The sequence below is a fragment of the Corvus hawaiiensis genome, chromosome 6, assembly GCF_020740725.1.
Source record: "Corvus hawaiiensis isolate bCorHaw1 chromosome 6, bCorHaw1.pri.cur, whole genome shotgun sequence".
In the NCBI taxonomy this organism is placed as follows: Eukaryota; Metazoa; Chordata; class Aves; order Passeriformes; family Corvidae; genus Corvus; species Corvus hawaiiensis.
This window is the reverse complement of record NC_063218.1, coordinates 32,715,340-32,722,678: the sequence shown is the minus strand read 5'-3', so window position 1 is coordinate 32,722,678 and position 7,339 is coordinate 32,715,340.

The following is a 7,339-nucleotide window of genomic DNA, read 5'->3' as shown; positions in this document are numbered from 1 at the left end:
TTGATCAGCGTTATTTGGATGAATGTGTTTGCACAGCTTTGGCAAGCCAATGTGGGTTTTCCCTCTCATGCAGGAGGGAACCGTTTATTTCAAAGAGTTAAACAGCCACAGGGACCCTTGAGATGTTCTACATCCTCTAGCTGTGGTATGCACTCTGCTAAGCTTTGAACGATACCCTATGCAGCAGCCCCTTTGAGGATATGGCTATGTAAACCATTCAGACTCTTTTCCTACCTATACTGAAGGCCTAGTGTCTCCAGAAAAAAAAAAAATCTGACGATTCCTGTAATTGGAAAAAATTACTGCTAGAAAGAATCAACAACAGGAAACTACTGAAATGGATAGGTAATCCAAACACGTGCCTGAAATTCCATCATTCATAATACAATTGGTACAAATATCCTCAACAAAGCTCCACTGTTAGTCACACATACCATTGTTTACATTGTTGTGATACTTAGATTAACACACATATAACTGTACCTTAAGATTGGGACATTTGTGGCATGACATTAAGTCAACCCCGTCACACATCTGTTTATCTTGCTGCCTGTTAAAAGAGAAGAGCGAATCAGCAACGAAGATGGAGATCCCATATGCCCTGAAGTCCCAGAGCTGCATGGGTTTCTTCCGGAAACTGGGATCAATAAGTGAAAAATGCAGTGTAATATGCCCTTCAAACACAATAGCCAAATAATTTTCTCAGTCACTAACTGTAGCTCAGGAATCTTTACTCTGGAATCATCCAATTTTCTCAGAAAATAGAAATTAATAACATCCCTTGTGTCACCATGTGTGATGGCTGTGTAACTTAATCTTGTGATTTCTCCCATTCAGTATATACACGCAGCCACTTAGACACAGCAAAATATTTAGTTATGTGTGTGCAGGAAAGATCTAATTTGGACAAGGTATATTAAACCTCACACTTCCATAACTGGTTTACATAGCATTTCACTTCTGAAGACAAAGACTTGTCAGGCCAGCTGATCTTTGCTTCTTCATTTAAAGACAGACAACATTTCATGACCCCACTTCACTAACTACAACATATCAGAACATTTTACTCACTTCTAAAAGGCTTCATGGAAAATTACCAACTTTATCTTGACAGGCAAAGGGCATTTTTAAATCTTCCAGTTCAGACTCCTTTCTTAACAGTCATTTGGTTCACTGTAAGTTCTGATACCCATTTTTGTTGTTCACATAAGATTTATATCACTGTAACAGAGTGGGGATGGAGAAAAAGTGAGTCAGGGAAGGAAAACCAATCAAGGATGAAGGTAAACAGTATGGGAAAACCAGCTTCCTATACGTTTTTTTCCTGGCAGGAAAATGCAGGCACAGGTTGTGTGAAGGATACTGGGAATCAAGGAATTGAGGGATCTATCTGCTTCAACTGAAGAAAAGATTTCTGGATGTAAGACATTTGCTGTTACTGGAAGATGAACAGAAGGGACAGAATACAGAACCTCTGTAAAATGAATAGACCCAAAGGAGACTGAAACACAGCATTCCAAATAATTTAGGAAAAACAACATTGAGGGCAAACATTTCCTTTATATAACTTGGCAGGCAGTGCTAAAAAATGAAATGTGGATCTCTAGCACTTGGCAACACCAGATGGCCAAAAAAGGCCTTGTGTGAATAATATGCAAAGCAACTGTGAGTTTTAATTCAACTTATCACAAAAATTATGAAAAGAAAGATCTTCTACTCTGCCAAATTTTAAACTGTTTTACCCATCTGTTTTCTTGGGTGTTTTGTTACTGTTTTCAAATCTTTTTAATTTTAGTGAATATTGCATATTAAACACTAACAATTATTTTTCTATTTCAAAATATTATTCAAGGAACATAGAATTAATAGCAAAATGTTCAGAATGTTCCCAAAAGTTTTCAGCAATTTTGTTAAAAGGTAGCTTATTGATAGTGGGACAATCCTGGAGCAGCACAACTCGGAGAAAGTAGTCTATCCATCCATTATAATCAATAAATGCACATGCTTTGTCACACAGGCAAAGTTCAGCCAAATGATCTAACTATTTATCAGGCCACTCAGGTTATCATGTCCTTTTTACCCAATCAAGAAATTTGCTGAGTCTGCTATCTCAAACCAATTATGGAGATAATCCTTATGAAAGAAATATTTTTTTGATACTTAATTTATGCCAGTTTTCTATTAATTAATGCTGTGATCCATTTTCCTATAGAATGCATCTTTCTGAGGAAAAAATACTGAAGATTCTGAGCAGTCACAAGACCTTCTTGCATGTACCCAAAGGTTTAGCTCTAACACGAAGCAACGTGAAATAGAACAGCGGATTAAAATTGGTCCACCTCAATGCCACTGCCAAACAGATAAGATATTCTCAGCTTCATAGATAACTGGCAAAGTTACAGCTGGCTAAAGCAGTGAATCAGATAAACAGGAACTGGCCTAATTCACCTAGTAAATCAAACCATATCTGAAAACTCAGGGGGAGAGTTCTAGGTGGACCAGATCAATTCCATGACACAGATTCTGTTAACAGTTTGACAGGATTGCCTATCACGAGACTTTAGTCCAAGCCTTGATCTTAGCAATGTTCTTAGCTTGTTGTGAGGTGTCAACAGTGACCTAGATATAGTTGCCTTCAAATAACTTCTTTGTTTGCTTATTTTTTCTTTGTGATTATAATGCTTTACAAATAACTTACAAGAACAAAGAAAGACGTCAAACCAAGTTTGTCATAAGAGAAGATGCTGTAGGCTCCCCATTGCTGTAGGGAGAATGGCCAGACCTTCACAGACAATTTGAAGAGTAGGCAACAGTGGACCTGAGGCAGGAAAAGACTAGGTTTTGGAGCACGTGGGTTGCCTCTATCCTAAAACAAGAGTGACTGCTTTTTCTCTTTTCAGGAGTTTTCTAAACACTTTATGTTGTAGAACCAAATTCTGATTTTAAAATATTGTAGTTATTCTATGATAACAATAACAAGGACAGGATAAATTAGTGTTTTCTCTCTGAGCAGCAGGCAGACATAGTACTAGAATACTACCACATATTTTATCTGCATGCTCTGAATTTTTCCATTTCATTCTCTGTCATATGAATTAGACTTTACAGAAATCAATAACCTCATGCCATAATATGGACAGTCATGGCATTATTATGTTTTTTTGCAGAAAGAGTACATCATTCTATTCTTTTCCTTGAAGTTCATCATGCCCTAAGTACACTAAAAAACCAACAGTTAAGGAAAAAGGTTACTATTAAGGTTTGATACAGAAAGTCAAAAGCACATTTTTAAGGAAATACCTTGATGTCCAGCAAAGAGCAACGCAAAATTTATAATATGCAATCTTTTCTTCTTTGTTTGGGCTTTTCTTAGTAAAAGAGAAGTTTGTAAAAGATTGAAAAGGGAACTACTTGAGAAATTACTGGAGAAGAAAATGACATGTTGAACAACCTTCTTCATTAATTGCTGAGCAAACCTCTAATTTCTTCTTCATCACATTTATTTCTCCAAAATATTCATTTCAATTTTTACTTTAGTCAAAGGAACTTTACAAGGTTTATGATTTTTTATGATGAAAAAATGTGAAAAAGGGATGAGTCAAAGACGCTATTTCTGCCTCTGTTCTGAAAGGCGTTGTATTTAAAAATCTTTTCAGCTGCAACTGTTATTCAATTATGAAAGACAGATTTCAACAGAGCAAGAAATTGGCAGATTTTATGATCTGGGACATGCAGGTTTCTGAAGAATCAATTTTCATTAAAAGACCCAGGAATTTGTCTTGTCCTACTAGGCTTAATTGCTTCATCATCCAATGAAAAAACCTCTTGTTTAATCTCTGTTCCCTTCACCATTCCATTGGAGCAGATGATTGCATTGAAGCTCTCAAGATTTATCAGCTACAGGTAGCAAATCCTGACAAATGATAAGCCTAAAGAAAGTTTGATAGGAAATTCTGGCTTTTGCAACTCAAAGGAAAGAAATTAAAGGAACACATGCTGAAAAGAATTGAAAGTGTGTCAAGTCACCAAAATAAGGGCATTTTTAGGACCTATTGATCAGGAAACTATAGACTTATTCCTGCAGCTTTTCATCAGTTGTGGGGAAAGCCGTGGAAAAGAGCAAATGGAAGAACAGTCAGTAAACCACATTTGAATCAAGGATAGCCAACATGGTCTCAGGAAGGGAAGGGCATGCCTCACTTACTTGCTGGAATTGTTTGAGCCTGTGGCTGCCAATACAAACATGGAGAATGATGTGGATACTGTGCACCTGGATTTTCAGAAAACACTTGCCAGAATTCTTAACTGAGATTACTGTCTAATGTGCAAAGCCATAGTCTAATTAAAAAAGGGCAAAGGGGCCCTCACAGCAGTAAAAGGCTGCCCCTTGGGCAGGAAACAAGACAAGCCCCTCTAAATTGCAGGGAGGTTTCTGGCGTTAGGACTTGGCCTTACTAATAAATGCTCCGTGAGATGAAACTAATCTGTACCTACACTTGGAGAGATTGAGTTATGATGCATCTTGAGGCACAAATAGAACATCATGTTATTTAATATGAAGGCTTATTAATAACAAAATTGTAATTTTGCTAATTGTATAAAAGCAAAAAGTAAATTTCACCATTAAATAATATCACCTCAAGGGGCACAGCTATAATATCACACACAAAGCCACTACAAAACTTGCTAGAAATATAGGCTGAACACAGGAACAGTTTTAGGCCCAAGAACCTCTGGGAAAAAAAATGTCAGGAGTAATTGTGAAGCTGTAGATAAATAAATGGTCGATTTATCTACAGAATTGAACAGAAAAATCCAAATTTGGGTTGATCTCAAATGAAAGTGCAAAAAAAAATGTAAGGTGAAAAAAATATTGAGGACTAGAAAAACAAACCAGCTCAGTTCCTCCTAAATGTTGCATTTCCAAATACTAGTAAAAAAAGTGAGGGCACAAAGTTATGAAATAATAAATTGGCTTTTTTTTTTTTACTTACTGTGCAATTGAAAGCACTCACTCAGAATAAAGAAAACATATATCCCCTGCCATTTTCCTAGTCCCCAGGAGTCTGACTTGAACAAATGCACTAGAAGGATTTTTTTCTATACCACTTAACATAATTTTTCTTCCACTGAAACTATTCTCCCTGAAAAAATGCATTTATATATTTATTTAGTTTGGGGGGGGAGGGGGTGTTAAAAAAGTATTTCCTAATCAGTAGAGAAACATTCCAGTCCCTGATTCAACCACCAAGCAAATTTAGTTAATTTAACACTGACACAGTTAGACTGGAGTAGAAGTCTTTCTTTCAACTAGAAAAATGTGAGGATTCTGAGCAAACCTCTTCAACAGAGAGGAGTTCTGTGGTCTAGTGAACATCAGCCTTGGAGCACTCAGCACTTTAAGTATCATAACCCCTACTGGAAAAAGGCTGCTGTCCACCTAAATTCCAGGCAAACTTGGGGAATCACTTCACAGATTTCATCAGTCTGGTTATCATAAAGATCTACTCTCATTTACCCAGTACAGAGAATATGAAATGCAAAGTGTAAACTACTAGTGTTTTAACAGACTGGTCTCGAGGTATGGATTTTAAAGATGAATCATAGAAGTCATTGCTTGATTTTTCCAAAATCATACAAAACTTTTGCTTTATCAATCTGTAAAATGAAGAAAAAAGATTAGTCATGGTATCATGGTGATAGCCAGAGACAATTGTATAAGAAATGAAATCACTTTTATTCTGTAACACTTTTGGAGATCATTAATTGGGTTATCCTGTACTCATTTTTGTAGGTTAAAACATCTCTTTCATTCATCAAAGAAACAAAATACTGTTGTTTCTCAAATGAAGTCCTTTCTTAAAAAATCCCCAACAACACTTGCAAGGCTTGATCCTGTATGAATAAGTAGAGGTAACACAGGGGAGACACCGCCCTCCTTGGATTAGGAGGATTATGCTGCCCTTCTTTACAAGGGAGGAACATTTCCACTCCAGCTGTCACTACTAATAAACGAAGAAAGTACCCACATTTCACCAAATCTGCAGCCTGATAATGAGATACTGCAAAATATCAGACAGAGGAAGGAGCTCTGTGGCACGTAATTCAGTGTTTTGAGAGTTCTGTTCAGCAGCAACTCAGTTCTTCACATTTACACAACGGGAACAAAAGAAACGGGAGTTTGTATCAATGATTCATTTGCACGTCAAAGATTTCCTTGAAATCCTTCTCTCTCCTGGTCACATCCAACCCTCTGTTTCAATGTCTGCAGAAAGAAATAAAGCTATTGCCACAAGAGCTTGTGGCTTACTTCTCAATGCAGTTTGCACAAAGTCAATACCACCTTTATCATGCCAAACCCACAAAACTAGGATGGGGTAAATCAGCAGTAGGTGTGCTGAAAAAAAAGCAAGTATCATGTGTTGCACATTTATACTACTACTTTTTTTCACATGCAATCAACTACATGGGAATGAAACTTAACATTAAAATAACTTTTCGCAACATCAGGGGGGATTTTTTTTTGGTTGGGACTGCTGATTCAAATTACAGTGAATGGATTAAATGAATGAATGAAGGACAAGTTGATTTTCTGTGCACCATAGAAAATACTGGTAACAATGGAATGGTATTTTGCTGACCAGAGAAATGCAGTTACACATACATCACAAAGTGGTACAGTGTCTACTATTTGTTCATCATAACTCATGGATTAATGTAATTTTGTGCCATAATTACAGTACTGTAATTTAGAAAGGCATGATACTGTGATAAATCAGACACTACTTTAAGTAGTAAGACCCCTGGCAAACTATAATTTTAGAGGCATCAGGTCAACAAAAGCAAAAATGTCTTCATCACAAGTGCAGTTGTTTGGACAGCCTTCTTAAAGGCCAGATGCAGGGAGCCAACATCCAGCAACAAAACTGCTCTGAGAGGCCTATAGTCCCAAAATTACTCCTTCAACTCAGCAAATCCAATGGTCTAGAAATGCCCCATCTCTGTTTTCCATTTTATGCAGTAAATTATCCCAGTTCTTACTGTGCTTGAGGCAGGGAGTACGCTACATCCGAAATACCTTCCAAATACAGTCATCACCTCTTCGCAAAGAGAATTGTTCAGTTTCTGAGACAACTAAAATGCCCTGAATTACCTTCTCTGCCACCCTTGGAAAGAGTAAGTAGCATTGACACAAAAAAACTCTGCTGGGCATTAATCCCCTGTTGACAGAACTGTCATACTCAGTCAAGTACATTTGATGCAGATAACGATTCAGGCTCTGTAAAATACCAATGCTGATAGTTACAGTTTTTAGCTGTCAGATTATATTCCTCTACCA